The following is a 16,751-nucleotide window of genomic DNA, read 5'->3' as shown; positions in this document are numbered from 1 at the left end:
GTATTCAAGTAGAGATAAACAGAAGAAGATGTGAAGAAGTCAATGATAGGGTGGTAGGTATGGTTATCTTATTGCGTTACATGAAATCATTGTTTCTTGGGGGTAATATAATATGGAGAACATGGTTTAGTAGAACAAAAGTGTTCTTGGTTCTTGGTTTTTGGAAAATAACTATTATTAATCATATAGGAAAAAAAGGCATTCAAAGTATTAAGCCATTTTTTGGGAAATAACAGCCCAAACATTTTGGGGGGAGAAAGAAGTAATCATCATTATTTATAGTGATTAAGCTTGAAAATTGAGGGGAAACTTTGTTGTTTGATAAAGAAGAATTCAATATTATATTAATATTATTGTCATTTAAATAACCATAACATAAAGCAAATAATACGTGTAGTGAATTAAGTGCACTAAATAATTTGAATAACTCAACATAGGTAATAAAATGTTGAGTTTAAGAGTAGCAAATAAAGGAGTGACATAAAAAAGAAAAAGCTATGTTTACAAAAATGCTCATTATAGAATTACAACACTGAGTATTTGGAACTTAAATTATTAATAAAAAGACATAAGAAATGTTATGCTGCATCCACTAGATGGAGTGTGATGCAACCATTTTAAAAAGTTATGAATTAGTACAGAAATTGCATGTAATATAATGTTAGCTTAAAAGTATAAATTTAGTTAAAAATGTACATATGCAAGAAATAAAACATGCAAGTATTGGAATTATAGGTAAATGCTTTCCTATCCTGAATTTTTCTCTATTTTACCAAAATGTTTTAGTGTGAAAAAATTAATTTATATTGCAAATTATATATAAATAAGAACCAATAATTTTTCACAAAAGCTATTCGTTTATAAATAAAATGCTTCTGAAGCTAGACATTAGCTAAACAAATGCCAAAGATTATATTAATGGTATTACTGCTGGTATATTACTTAGTGTAAGTTAAATTCTGTACTAAAACTCAAAATGTAAAATGACTAAAATATACTTTTTATTTCCTGCAGTGTATCTGAACTTACCTGGTGACTATGGCAATGGACAATCATTCAGAAATCAGGCTCTGGGAGGCTTTGCTATCTTCAGTAAATGCCTTGTAAGGTCCTTTGGGAATCATCTCCATTCTAGCTAACGAGAAAAGGAGGAGAGTATTTTGGGTCAGTTGTGGAAATGGTACAATTATTTTTGGAAATGTCACTTTCTGTATCTATTTCTGTGTAAAAGATCACTCCAACACTCCATGTCCCAAAACAACTACAGTCTTTCCCCTGATACACACAATTTCATGATTTGATTGAGTTGATCTTCTGCTAGTCTTGTTTTGGCTAAGTCATTGGCTGCATTCAGCTGATGGATCAGTTGGGACCTGGTCCCAACTGCTTCCCAATTGCTTCTCCAAAGCAATGCCTATGCTTTGGAGAAGCCTAAAATGAACTACTAAAATGCAAGTGGAAGGTGGAGGATGCAAACAGAAGCTGCAAGACCCGTAAGACCTACCTCAGAGATCACAACATTATTCCTGCCATATTCTGTTGCTCAAAACAAGTCCCAGGGACAGTCTGAATTAAAAGAGGTTGGAAATGAACTCCATCGTCTGATATGAAGAGTTGTAAAGTCACCTTGTAAAGCAATGGAGATGTACAGAGATATAATTCACTAGGAGGCATTGTTGTAACAATGTAGCATAGCACACATCATTTAGAACTTAGATATATGGCTATACTTATGTAGAAGTGAGAATAAGAAATGGAGTCTGGCTCTGTGCCCAGGAAGACATTACCCATTTTAATGAGTCACAGATACTATCTTTTACAGTATCATAGGTAAACATGTTTTTGTTTGTTTTTACTTGTGAACTGTGTTAAGACTTTAACAAAATCTAATGAATAACTACATTGAAGGTTAGTATTAAGTTCTGTTATTACATGCAAGCTTTCACTTGTAGCCAAGCTTCTCTCCATTGGACCACAGTATGCTTGTTTTGTTTGCCAACCCAGTCTGGAGCTTGATAAATTTAAGTTCCACTGCACCTGGTATGCCATGATAGTGGCCAGAAACTCTAGGCAAATACACAGGTGAGATATAGGGAAATAGAAACCAAAGAAGTACAGACAACCTTAAGTCATAGTTAGGGTAGTACCTTAAAACCTCTTCTAAGTCATGCTGAGGGATTTGTAGGTTATCACCTTGAAGATGTCGATATCTTTTGGTTGTGTCCCCACCTAAATCTCATCTTGAATTGTAGTTCCCATAATCCCCACATGTCCTGGGAGGGACCCAGTGGAAAGTAATGGGATCATGAGGACTGTTGCCCGCATGCTGTTCTCATGATAGTAAGAATCTCATGAGATCTGATGGTTTTATAGGTGTCTGGGATTTCCTCTCTGGCATTCATTCCCCTGTCACCTTGTGAAGAGATGCCTTCTGCCATGATTAGAAGTTTCCTGAGCACTCCCAAGCTATGCTGAAATGTGAGTCAATTAAACTTCTTTCCTTTATAAATTACCCAGTCTCGGGTACTTCCTCACAGTAGCGTGACAATGGACTAATAACGGTGTGTACTCTTGATACATTTTTAAGGAGAGGAAGAAGATAGAGTTATGTTTTAGAAGGGTAAATATGGTTGCAATAAAGAAAATATTTTTTCCAGGGTAAGTGATTGAAGATAAGTAATTAGATTACATGTGATTAATGTCTGAATGAGTCAAGGAGGAAAGAGAAGATAGATTAAAGAGAATATTTGAATTATGCTTGACATAACTTGATTGCTCTTGATGAGCAGGAAGGTGGAGAAGGGATAGGCCTTGCTTTTTGCAGGTTGTGCCTTTTAAAGACATTTGAGTAAAAGGAAAGTGGAGACTGAAATGCAGCTCTTGTTTAATTTGCGAGTCCTTGAGTCCTGTTAGAACTATATATTCCAACAGAAGCTGTGTTGTCTCCTGAAATATCCATCCAAGTGGGGCATCTATTTTTAATTTATTCACCAATAGAATATCTTTTTCAAGTTTCAACATCTAGAGATGTATCATTTTTCAAAAATGCAGAAAACTGCTGCTTAACCTGGAAGTAGTTTTGGCTGAGGAAGCTAAGAATAATACTTGGGTTTATGACTTGAGTTATTGGGTCAAGTTTTAGAGTTTTGTGTCTCAATATGTAGTCCTTGGAACAAGAGCATCAGCATTGTTAGGTAACTTATTAGAAATATAAAATATTCAATCAGAATACTCAATTAGACCATGCATTTTAACAAGATCAATAGGTAATTTATATTAATTTATATGTTACAGTTTGGGAAGCATTGCTTTAAAGATAATGAATGAATGCCTCAGAATTTGGTTATTAGGGAGTATTCCTCCATGGGCCCAGCCAGAAGATATTCCAGTTATAGGTGAAAGCCATGGGTCACCTCATCCAGTGGGTTCTCGCTATATCTGTAGCAGGCTCAGAGGAAGCAGGGACCTTTCTAAAGCTGTGAAATAAGTAAAATAAAAGGAGGAGGGATTTGATAAGCTGATGGAAATAAAAATTTAAAAAATTGCCTTTTTCTATGTTGGCATAGCTCAGTGGGGCATAAAGAAAATGCAAGACATACAAGGATATACTAATTTCCTAGGGAAAGGTCATAAGAAAATATCAAAAACTAGGTGGCTTAAAACAACATACATTTATTCTTTCACAGCTGTGGAGGCTAGAAATCCAAAATCAAGGTATTGGCAGGGCCATGCTTTCTTTGAAGCCTCTGGAGGAGGATCTTGCCCTGAATTTTCTTGCTTTTGGTGGTTTATTGGCAATCCTTGGCTTGTAGGAGCACCCCTCCTGTCACATGGTCACCTTCTCCCTGTATGTCTTCACACTGTCTTCCCTCTATTCAAGTCTGTCTCTGTCTCCAAATTTACCCCTTTAATAAAGACAACAGTCATATTGAATTAGGACCCACTCTAATGACCTCATTGTAACTAACTACATTAGCAACAATCCTATTTCTAAATCTGGCCCATTTCTCAGGTACTGGGTATTGGGACTTCAACATCTCTTTTTAAGGGACACAATTCAACCTATAACAGAGAATAAATAATTGTCACAAATTTGTTTAAATAATATTTTAGGAACTCTCTGATAATGTATCAGAAAGCTTCCATAGTAATACAGAAAATCATATTGTAACTGGAAAAAAAGTATCAATCTAAATCTAGTATTAAAATAATATAAGAGTAGAAAACCATGAAACCTATAACTAAACGATCAATTAAATTATAAAGCAAAAAAAGGTTAAGAATAGTAAGTTTATAAAATTCTATGACAGGACACACATAAACATACCTTAAAGGTAGAGTAGAACCAAGCTCTTAAGTTCCATGTACATTTAGACTCCTAAGCTGTAAGCCCTCAACAGTTGTTTCTATGGCTACCTCTGCTTCTTTCCAGTTTCTGCTCAACTTTTAATATACTACTGAGGTTTTTCTTGCTTTCCCTATATAAAACAGCAATCCTAATCAATCTCCAGGGCTTCCCTATCACACTTACCATGGTTAATTTTTCTCTAAGTAGCTTTCTGAAGTGCAGCTTAGTTAACTGTTTATTTCTTTATATATCTCTTCTCCCATTAATATAAAATCCTTGAATATTAAAATTTTTTCTTTGCTGTTCACTATTATATTCAATGTTAGTCTGTATCTTTATCTAGGTACAAACAAGCACTCAATGAATATTTCACTGGCACACAACTCTCTCCAAAACATGGTTTACAAAATAATTATCAAAATTCTTCTCATTTAACATAGCTCCTGGCAAGCTCTCCTTGATGTATTTTATTCTGTTGTGAGAACAGTAAACAGAAAAATTACAGTTGACATGAAGACTGCAAAAATAAACCTTTTGCAAGAATCTAGAAATTTAATGAAGCTGTTGGTAGCAGACAGCAAGCATGAGGTTAAAACATGAGTTCTGTTATTTTTCACTGTGAAGCCCTAACGTAGAAATAGAGGGCAGCCTGTTATTAAATAGAGAATTCTCTACTATGACGGCATTGCTTGTAAAGGGAGTCAGAGTCTTAAAAAACAGAAAAACCTACTTTCTTCAGGAAATATGACTGTATCTACAAATACACTGTCAGAGCAAAGGAAAAGCAAATCATAAACAAAAAATATTCACAAGAAAAAAATTCCAAGGGAAAAAAATGAAAACCAAAACCAAATAGTTTTCTTTCAATTTTATAAAAATGTAACAAGATGATTGTAGTTGAGAAACAAATCCACATTGTAGAAACACACAAAGTTAGGAAAGAAATGCAAAGACAAGAGGATATACTGAAATTTGAAGAAGGAAAACAGAAAAAAAGTTATAAACATTAAATCATCACAGAAATGAAGACATATTGGAGGGAATAGAAAGAACGGCATCCTGCCCCAAATATCATACAGATATTCACTAGGATGTACACTGGGGCAATTTGAAAACAGACAATTTAACTGAGAAGCAATCTACCCTTAAATTTTGGTCAAGTACTGGTGATCCGGAATCATGCTTGAAGGTTTGGGATCGTTTGGGCTTTAAGAACTTTGAAAATTGGCTGGGCACGGTGGCTCATGCCTGTAATCCTAGCACTTTGGGAGGCCGAGGTGGGCAGATCACAAGGTCAGGAGATTGAGACCATCCTGGCTAACACAGTGAAACCCCATCTCTACTAAAAATACAAAAAAAAAAAAAAAAAAAAAATTAGCCAGGCGTGGTGGCGGGCGCCTGTAGTCCCAGCTACTCGGGAGGCTGAGGCAGGAGAATGGCGTGAACTTGGGAGGCGGAGCTTGCAGTGAGCCGAGATGGCGCTACTGCACTCCAGCCTGGGCGACAGAGTGAGAGCGAGACTCCATCTACAAAAAAAAAAAAAAAAAAACAAAAAAAAGAACTTTGAAAACTAACTAGCTGATCCATGAAAGAGTCTCACACTAAGGAGAAACTGCTAGTGATAGTTTCCTAACTAATCAGGGCAGATGCAATAGGGACAAAAGAACAAGACCACATAAGAGGGGAATATATAACAAAGTTGGGAGATGTCAGAAAATAGGAGTTTTTTTTTTTTTTTTAATCACTTTAGAAAGCAACAGAAATTTCTGGAGAAATGAAACTATAAAAGCTTCCCTGGCCAATTTATCTTATTTGAAAGGTCAAGAAAATAAACCTAGCTTAATAATGAGTAACAGAAAAAAATTTAGATCAAGAATTCCATTCAGAAGTATTTTTTTCAAAGTATAAAAACAGAATAACATCTTTACAGACAATGAAAAGATGTCAGAAAGTCCAGACCACATATATTAAAATTATCTTTAAATTAAACTAAAAACAGATAAAAAATATAAAAACGCAACAAAGTCAGAAATATAAAAACTCAGAAAACAGACATGAGACTTCAAAAAATATTTATAAAATAGTAAACGGAAACATTCCAGAAATGAAGAATAAATGAGAAATTAAATATTTTTTAAAAAGATCAAGAAAAATGGCATAAGACGCTAGAAGGTGAAAGAATGAAACCTTTTAAAAAAATAATAAAAGTTACAATAAGAAATGAGAAAAAATAGAGAAGTTAGGCAAGCAAAAGCCAATTCATGTATACCAAAGTTATACATGTATATATAAGAAATATATATATACGCATTATATATGTATAAGAAAACAGAGTGAAACAGCCCAAATACTAGCAACCTAAAAACTACATTTCAAAATATTTGACTTTTTGTAAAGAATTAAAACATTTGAAAGTTTGTATCAAAAGGGCATTCTACAATAAACTTAAAGCAAATACAATTGAAACTAATCTGCTAAAATAGCTATACATAAAAAACAAATGAGCAAGCAAACCACAAAGGTCATATTATTCATAAGAAAATGAAAGACAGATGAATTTTTTGACAATGTTTTATGCAGGAAAATATTGAATAGCATATTAAAATATGAAAAGGGAGAAAAGCCCAGCCAACAATTTTATTTCCATCTCTTCAACAGAAATGTTCAACCTTACTAAGAGTAATAAAAATATAAATACCACACAAATTATTACATTTCACATGTTTTCAAATATCTAAAAGTTTAGTAACAGGAAGTGTTTGTGATAAGAAATTTTTGCATATTTCTGGAGAAAGTGTAAGTTAAGATAATCCCATATAGAAGACTAGCAATTTCTATAAAAAGTGTGAGTACTAAAATCCTTGATAAAACAATTTTCCTTTTAGAAGTTTATACTACAGATGTATTTGCAAAGTAGGAAATGATGCACATACAATTTTTGCAGTCTAACAAATTTTTAGTAGCAAAATACTGAAAATAAAATTTTATTATTGGAGGAATGTCTGAATAAATTTTGATGACTTCATAAGCCACTTAAAAATTAATGAGAAATCTCGGGAGGTTGAGGCAGGAGAATGGCATGAACCCAGGAGGCAGAGCTTGCAGTGAGCTGAGATTATGCCACTGCACTCCAGCCTGGGTGACAGAGCAAAACTCAGTCTCAAAAAAAAAAATTAATGAGAAATCTGCTTTTTTTACAGTTATAAATGGTGGCTAATTTATACAGTTTAATAAAAAACAATGTGAATGGCAGTATAGGTAGTATGTTGTATCATTTATAAAAAATAAATGAAAAGATATGAATTGTGTGTGTTTATTTATACACGCAACAAATATTTCTAGAAGAACTCTAAAATTAATAAAATTGCTGCCTCTATGTAAATGAATTAGGGGACTAGAAGGTGGGGTGGGGAGAGTTTATATTGCATGTTGCATTAGTTTTCTAAGGCTGCCAAAGCAAAATACCACAGAGTAGATTAAAAAAGAGAAATTTATTTTCTCACAGTTCTGGAGGCTGGAATTTCAAGATCAAGATGGTAGTAGGGTTAGTTTCTGGTGAGAACTCTGTCTTCAGTTTGCAAATGGCCATCTTCTCACTGTGTCCTCACATGACCTTTCTTTTGTGAGTATGCGCAGAGAAATAAGAGATCTTCAGTGTCTCTAACTCTTCTTGTAAGGACACTAGTCCTATAAGATTTAGAGGCCCGCTTTTATGACATTATTTAACCTTAATTACTTTCTTAAAGGCCTTATCTCCAAATCCAGCACATTGTGAATGAGGCCTTCAAGATATGAATTTCGAAAGGGTACAATTCTTCTCATCACATATGTATTCTCAAATATTTTGATTTTTGAATTATATGAATGAATGCATAGATAATGAATGAATGAATGAATGAATGAATGAAACAAAAGCCAAACCATAATCCAATAAGTACTTTAAAGGAAGAAAGACATGAGTTGAGGATGAAGATTTAATCAGTGATTTTTAAAGACTGATATTTGGGTTGCCTTTATTTGAATAGACAGTGAGAAATGATGGTTAAAATGATGGAGAAGAGGCTTTGTTATGAATTAAAGAGGAATGTGATTTAAAATAAGAATAATTGGGGTTCCTGAAAAATAGTTTCAAATGACTATCATTGGAAAATTAAGCAATTTAGATGGACCAAAAATGCACTTGACATTCAAGAAAACATATTTAAAAGACATATATTTAGTTATTAAAAACTTGCATTATATAAGAATAACATAATCTATAAGAAAGTAATTAATATGTTGTTCAAATTACCGCAAGTTGTCCAAAAGTAATATGAATTAATGATGGGAAAAGTGTAATGCATGGAAGTTTTCTATCCTATACCAGTGAGATTGCATTTGTATGTGGCCTAACCCTATCTGTAAAGATATTTGACAATTTGTACATGAATATCAGTCATAATTTTTAAAATTACATTTCTAGAATTTTTTCAGGAAAAATAATGCACAATACAGATAAAAAATTATAAATAAACATTTATACACACACATATGTATATAATGGGTGATTTATAATAGTGGAACTGGAAATGAGCAAAATGTTACCCATGTGATTGATAGAATAAATTTTGATACACTTTTATAAAATAGTATAATATGAACTCCTTAAGTTATTATAGAAGTTTTAGTAAAAACATCTTTAGTAAAACACGTATGTTATGTAATTATATATTATATTATTTGAAGCATATAAATTTTCATAACTAGAGAATTACTTTTACTTCATTTAAGTAAACTACTCTTATGGCTCTATCCAGAATTTACTATTGTCTGAAATTTATAAACTTAAAAAGTCTCTCTGAAAAGAACATTTTATGAGCCTTGCTCATTTATTCCAATAATTTAGCCACATTGTCTTGAATTATTATTTTTCTATTGTCTTTATTTCTTAAGTCTTAAATTTCCAAAGTCAGAAAAAAAAATTTTCTTCACTTTCTTTTTAAGGTTAGATGGCAAAATCCTATGCTGTATAAATCACGCCATTTTCTATTCTCAGATTTTCTTCCTCTCTTTGTCTCTATGTTTCTGTCTCTCTTCCTTTATTCATTTATTTATTCAGATGTATATATATGTATGTATATATATGAATTAATAGATAAGTTATTGTCAAAACTTTCTTTTATTGCATAAACTTTTAGCCCTCACAAGACTAAATATGATTCATTAACTTGTTCAACTCTTAAGGATAGTGTTGAATCCAGGTTAGCCTGACCTCCCAAAATCTACTTTTCCAAATATATATTCTCTATGCCTCTATTGATTCTATATTATCAATTACCACAGAATGCAACTGTTAATATGGGAGAAAATACATAATGCTATGGTGGGGATACACTGAAAAACTTCTAATCCACAGTGTCACATGGAAAATAATATTTCAGAAAAGGTAATGCCTGAGATAAGTTTTGGAGAATGACTGGGAGTTAGCCAGATATAGAAGTTAAGAAACAACTTTCCAGGAAGATGAATAAAAGCACAAAAGTAAGAGAAAATATTTCTTCTGAAACCAGACATACTGCAGTGGCTTTTATTCAAGGTTTTTACAGAGGAGTAGCTAGAAATTAGCATGAAAAAAATGAACCAATAAACAATCATGAAGGGCTCTGAATGATATACTAAAAATTATAAATTATATCTTGAATAACTGAAGGTAGGACCCCTAAACATTATTGGTGCAAAAAATGATTGTGGTGAAAGAGGAAGGGCAATTTAAATAATTGTCTGCTACAATTTCTCCAATTCCAGGAAATCTTGACCAAGACACTAGGAGTTTCCATCTTATTTTGATGTGGGCTTCTGTGACTTTCCCCCAAGTAAGGGTGCCAACTAGAATAGATCAGACAAACAAGGTTGTATATGTGCCTCTGTGCTTATTAATTATATTGTTGTAATTGAATTAAACTAGAGAAGTCACAAGGCTGTAGCAATCTAAAATTCTTAATTGCTGACTCTGATGATGTCAGTTGGACCTGTTTACCTATTCAGTCTTGGGATGACAGTCTGCACGGGTTTATGAAATGCCTTTATTGCTAGAAAGATGGCTACATTTCCTGAAATATTTCTATAAATCTTAATGCTTAAATATAACAATTATATAATATACCTTAATAGAAGGCATTTAGATGTACCTAAATATAAGAATTATCTGATAAATAGTCACTCATATTTTGGTACATGCAAGTGAAGGTCACCACAGTTTAAATATTTATTTTATGTTATTTTTTGAAATGCAGCAATAATGCTTGAGTCATAATTAATTAAATTCATTGTTAGTGTTTCTAAGTCAAAATAAATAAGAATTATGAGTAAACTGAAAACTCTAGGTTGCTTTAGGAAATAAAGATGTGACAGGAAAAATAATAATTTCACAACACACATTGTCATTTCAAATCTGTTTCCAGTGTCACCTGTCACAATTTTATTCATTCTTTTTACCTGAATTATATTTTCTTATTGAAGAGCTCAGTAATTCTGTTAAAGGGGTTATGTGAAGGTTAAATAAGCCTTCAGTGATAGGAACTGTATGAAGGAATTTGTTCTCACAGACTATCAATTGGGGAATTTTTTATTGGCATTAATTTGACAGCCTGAAAATTAAAAGAAAATATGAGAGGATTAAAACTTTTAGCCACATATATCATTTTCAACAGTGACTTGCTGCAAAAGCAAATTTTCTCTTTAGTTCCAAATATTGAAGAACTGAAAATAAAATGTTAATTGCTTTTCATATATACTACTATGTGTATAATAATATAAAATATAATATATATGTATAATATACACATTTAAACAAAGATTTTTAGACAATAATTTAATTTATTTGAAGCATATAATATTCTAAATAATTGGAGGGTTTGGGCTGTGGTAACTTGAATAATAAGGAGTCCTCTGAGAAAGACTATTTTTATTCAGTTGAGAAACTAATTTATTAAACACAGTAAATATTACTTTGCCTGTTTTAATTGATATCATTCACAAATACAGTTATTTACTTGAAAAATTCAGGCAGAATATTTAAGCCCTAGAATGTATTCTCCAGAATAGAATTTGACATTCCTAAGAAACAACTTCAGGCCCTTCACCACTTACCCTATTTTACTGATCAACCTGCTACTATATCACTTTCTACTCTCATTCCATAGTTTCTCTAAAAACGTTAGCACTCATCACAGACTTTTTTTTAAGGGATTTTACTCTTTCTTATTTATTGTCTCTTTTTCACAAGAATATATATTCTGTGCCAGCGGGTCCTTTTTGTCAGTTTTGTTCACTGCTATGACCTCAGAACCTACAACAGTACCTGACATATAATAGATTTTCAATAAATATTTTGTGAACAATTACATGCTGCAATTTACATTTGGTAAGAAGAAACTGATCCAGAGGGATTACGTGGGTTGGTTGAGGTCAGATGTCTATCTTGTGAAAATTTTAGAAACAAATCAGGTTTTGTAGCACATAGAAAAATACATTTTCTGATTCCTGAATTCTTTCATATGTAATCCTTGGTATATACACACACACATGCACACATACACATATGTATATATACAATGTATTATACCCATATACAAATTTATTAACCAAATTTTTTGTCTGAGTTTTTTATTTCAAATATTAAAAAAATATTTTCTAATGATATCATCATCTAAAATCACTAAAGACAATTTGCTATAACAAAAAGTAAAACCCACTGTTCAGAAACCCTCAACGAACTAGGCATAGAAGGAACTTACCTCAAAATATGAAAAACCCTCAACCAACATCATACTGAACGGAAAGAGTTGACAGCATTGCCCGTGAGAATTGGAACAAAACAAGGATGCACAGAATGGGAGAAATGCATTCAACAAAGGACTAGTATCCAAAATCTACAAGGAATTCAGACAAATCTGCAAGAAAAAAATAATAATCCCATCAAAAAGTTGGAGAATGACATGAATAGATATTTCCCAAAAGAAGATGTACAAATGGCCAATAAATATATTTTAAAAGTTCAACATTATTAATCATCAGGGAAATGCAAATCAAAACCACAATGAGATACCAGCTTACTCCTGTAGGAATGTCCATTATTAAAAGGTAGAATGCTTACACACTGCTGTGGTGAAAGGAGAATGCTTGCACACTGCTGGAGGAAATGTAAATTAGTACAACTTCTATGGAAAACAGTATGGCAATTCCTTAAAAAACTAAAAGTAGACCTACCATTTGATTCAGCAATCCCACTACTGGGTATCTACCCAAAATAAAAGGAGTTATGTGAAAAAGACACATGCACGTGTATGTTTATTGCAGCCCAGTTCACAATTGCAAAGATTGGAACCAATCTGAAAGCCCATAAACCAATAAGTGGATTTTTAAAATGTGATATATATGCACTACACAATGCTTCTCATCCATAAACAGGAATGAAATAATGTATTTTTCAGCAACTTGGATGGAGCTGGAGGCTATTATTCCAAGTGAAGTAACTCAGGAACGGAAAATCAAACATCATATGTTCTCACTTAGAGAGTTAAATTATAAATATGCAAAGGCACACAGAGTAATATAATGGATTTTGGAAGCTCACAATGGGTAGGGTGGAATGTGGGATAAAAAACTACATTTTGGGTACAACATACACTACTTGGGTGATGGATGCCCTAAAGTCTCAGAATTTGCCACCATATAATTCATTCATGTAACCAAAAACCACTTGTACCCCAAAAGCTATTGAAATTAAAAAAAAAATAAAAAGGAAATGTGGTGCATATAACCCATTATTTTTAACTAATTATAACTTAACAATGAATGCATAAACAAGCAACAACAACAACAAAACTAATAAAAACTCTACACTTTACACTTCGTACCCCTGGTTCTTAACTTTTTATTATTTCTATTTCTATTTTATTGTACTATGTTGTGAAAAGTTGCTTTAGTTATTATTTTCGATTGATTGTTTTAGTCTTTTTACTTAAAGAATGAGTAGTTTACACACCACAATTAGCGTTATAATAATGTGTGTTTTTCTGTGTACTTATGATTACCTGCAAGTTTTGTACTTCCAGATGAATTATTGTTGCTCACTAACATTCTTTTCTTTCAGACTGAAGAATTCTCTTTAGCATATCTTGTAGAACAGGTCTGGTTGGGATGAAATTCCTCAGCTTCTGTTCCTCAAGGAAAGTATTTTTCCTTCATATTTGAAGAATATTTTTGCTATATAAATTTATCTAGTATATGAGTTTTTTTTTCCTTCAGCAATTTAAATGTTATGCCACGCTCTTCTACCATGTAAGGTTTCAACTGAAAAGTCTGCTGTCAGACATACTGTGCTCCAGTGTATGTTGTTTATTTTCTCTTCCTGCTTTTAGAATCATTTCTTTATTCTTGACCTTTGAAAATTTGCTTATTAAATGCCTTCAGATAGTCTTCTTTGGGTTAAGTCTGCCTGGTGTTCTATAGCCTTCTTGTACTTGAATATTGATATTGTACTTTAAGTTTGGAAAGTTTTCCATTATTATTTGTTTGAATAGATTTTCTACCCCTATCTCTCTCTCTCTCTACTTCCTCTTGAAGTCCAAAAAAAAATATTAGATTTGCTTTTTGGAGGGTATTTTCAAGATCTTGTGGGTGTTGTTTACTCTTTTTTATTCTTTCCTCTTTGCCCTTTCTTTTTTTCTTTTCTTTTCTTTATTTTTTTGAGATTGAGTCTTGCTCTAGCCCCCAAGGCTGGAGTGCAGTGGTATGATCTTGGCTCACTGCAACCTTCACCTCCTGGGTTCAAGTGATTTTCATGCCTCAGCCTCCAGAGTAGCTGGGACTACAGGCACACGCCTGTAATTTTTGTATTTTTGCTAATTTTTGTATTTTTAGTAGAGACTGGGTTTCATCATGTTGGCCAGGCTGGTCTTGAACTCCTGACCTCAAGTGGTGCACCCACCTCGGCCTCCAAAAGTGCTGAGATTACAGACATAAGCCATCATCTATGACCTCCTCTTTGCCTTTTCTAACTGTGCCTTTTTAAATAGTCTGTCTTCAAGCTCACTAATTCTTTCTTTTTCTTGATCAATTCTGCTATTAAGAAATTGATGCATTTATTCTTCACTATGTCAGTTTTTCAATTCATGAATTCCTGCTTGATCCTTTTTAATTATTTCAATGTCTTTGTTTAATTTCTTAGATAGGACTCTGAATTTCTTTTCTGTGTTATCTTGAACTTTTTTACATTTCCTCAAAACAGCTATTTTGAGCTCTCTTTCTGAAAGGTTCTATATCTCTGTTTCTTTGGAATTGGACCCTGGTGCCTTATTTAGTTATCCTGTTGAGGTTATGTTTTCCTGAATAGTCGTAATAAATGTGCACATTCCTCAGTGTCTGGGCATTGAAGAGTTAGGCATTTTGTGGTCTGGGCTTTTCTGCACTGGTCCTTCTTGGAAAGGCTGTCCAGGTATTGAATAATACTTGAGTGTTATTATCTAAGTTTTTGGTCACTACAGTTGTATCTGCATTGGAGAGCACCTTAACCTCAGTAACACTGTGGTTTCTCCAGACTTATAGAAGTACTGCCTGGTGGTCTTGGATAAGATCCAGAAGATATTCATAGATTACAATGCAAATAATATTTTTTCTTACTTTCTCCCAAATGGATGGAGTTTCTCTATGTACTGAGTTACCTGCAGCTGGGTGAGGGGTAATACAAGCACCCCTATGTACACCAACACTGTGGCTGTACTGAGTGAAATGTGAAGCCAGTACAGCACTGGGTCTCACCAAAGGCCCACAGTAACCACTTCCTTGCTACTGCCTATGTTCGCTTAAGACTCTAGGGCTTTATAATTAGCATGTGGCATAGCCAGCTAGGTTTAAGTCTTCCTTTTTAGGCCCATGAGTTCCCTCTGGCCCCAGGTGGATCCAGAGATGCTACCCAGAAGCCAGGTCCTGGATTGGAAACCTTAGGAATCTACCTGGTTCTCTATTCTATTGTGGCTAAGCTAGTACCTAAGCCATAAGACAAAATTCTTCCCAGCCTTCCCTGCCATTTCCACATGCAGAGGAGTCTCTCCCCTTGGCCACAGCCCCCCAGGGCCACAGCAAGTACTGCCTGGCTACTGATGATGTTCCCTGAAGGCCCAGGGGCTCATCAGTCAGCTTGTGAATGCTACCAGGTCAAGCACTCTCCCTCAAGGCAGTGGACTCCTGTGTGGCCCGGAGTCATTCCAGAAATGCTGTCCAAAACTAAAAGCCTGGAATCATGGACCCCCAGAAACCCACTTTGTGCTCTGCCTCACTCTTGCCAAGCTGGTATTTAAGCTGCAAGGCAATGTCCCCTTTACTCTTCCTTTTCCTTTTCTCAAACAGGAGTTTCTCCAATAGTCACCACAATTGGAATGTTCTCGGTCACTTATGAAGCCAGAACATCTATGAATTTCATCCAAGGCCTGTAACTAGTACTGCTTTGCTACCAACGCTGATTATTCAGGGCCCAAGAGCTCTATAATCAGCAGGTAATGATTCCTGCCAGGGGTGGGTCTTTGGTCTTTCTCCTCAAGGCAATGAGTTCCCTTCTGGCCCAGAGTGTATCTAGAAATGTCACCTTGGATTTAGGCAGAGAATGGGTCTTGTGCCCCATGTTACTGTGGCTAAGCTGGTATCCAGTTTGCAAGACAGTCCTCTTTGCTCTTCTCTATCCTCTTTTCAAGCCGAGGGAAGGAGTCCCTCCTGGAGTTGTAATCTGTGCTGCATGTAGCTGGGGAAGAAGTGACACAAATACTTCCTTAGCTGCCTAGGCTGGTATCTTAGTGGGTTGCATGACACCAACATCCACTAATTCTGAGCCCAGCACAATACAACAACTTGCCCAAAAATTGCAGTCCTTGTGGGCTTGATGGCCTCTCAAGTTTATTTAGAGTCCAAAACACTTTAGCCCATGGTTGTGAGGCTTGGAAGAACTCCAGTTCCAATTGCTGGCATGGGGATTCCCTTCTGATTTAGGCTGGTCTAAATGCTTCCTCCATAAGCCTGGCTGAGTTCTACTTGGTGTTGCTTTCTGCTGTGAGAGGGAAGCACTGAGTCACAGTGCAAATTTCCACAATTAATGCACATTCCCTTCCACAAGTACATAGATTTTTTTATGCCACACAGCCACTGCCTGGGGATGGGGAAGGTTGGCACTGGCTATTCAAGAGTTACTTTTCTAACCTCTTCAGTGCCTGTTTCAGTGACCTAAGGATAAAACCGGGTACTGTGAGTGCTCACCTGATTTTTGGTTCTTATGAAGGTGTTTTTGTGTGTGTGTGTGTGTGTGTGAATAGTTGATGAATTTGGTGTTCCTGTTGGGATGACAACTGGTGGTGGCTGCTATTTGGCCATCCTC

The 16,751-nt window shown here is 34.4% G+C and overlaps 1 long non-coding RNA gene across 1 annotated transcript in view; it reads left to right on the top strand.

The window, feature by feature from the left end:
- Window positions 1-2,383: 2,383 nt before the first annotated feature.
- The window catches only part of LOC134733307 (uncharacterized), a 68,271-nt gene continuing 53,903 nt past the window's right edge, over window positions 2,384-16,751 (top strand). Inside the window, exon 1 of the long non-coding RNA XR_010116790.1 lies at window positions 2,384-2,478. This is a non-coding gene — a long non-coding RNA (uncharacterized lncRNA). The remainder of the gene's footprint in view (window positions 2,479-16,751) is intronic.

Source organism: Symphalangus syndactylus, chromosome 17 (assembly GCF_028878055.3).
Source record: "Symphalangus syndactylus isolate Jambi chromosome 17, NHGRI_mSymSyn1-v2.1_pri, whole genome shotgun sequence".
Lineage (NCBI taxonomy): Eukaryota > Metazoa > Chordata > Mammalia > Primates > Hylobatidae > Symphalangus > Symphalangus syndactylus.
The sequence above is the reverse complement of the archived record's forward strand: the minus strand, read 5'-3'. Positions and strand labels throughout refer to the sequence as shown.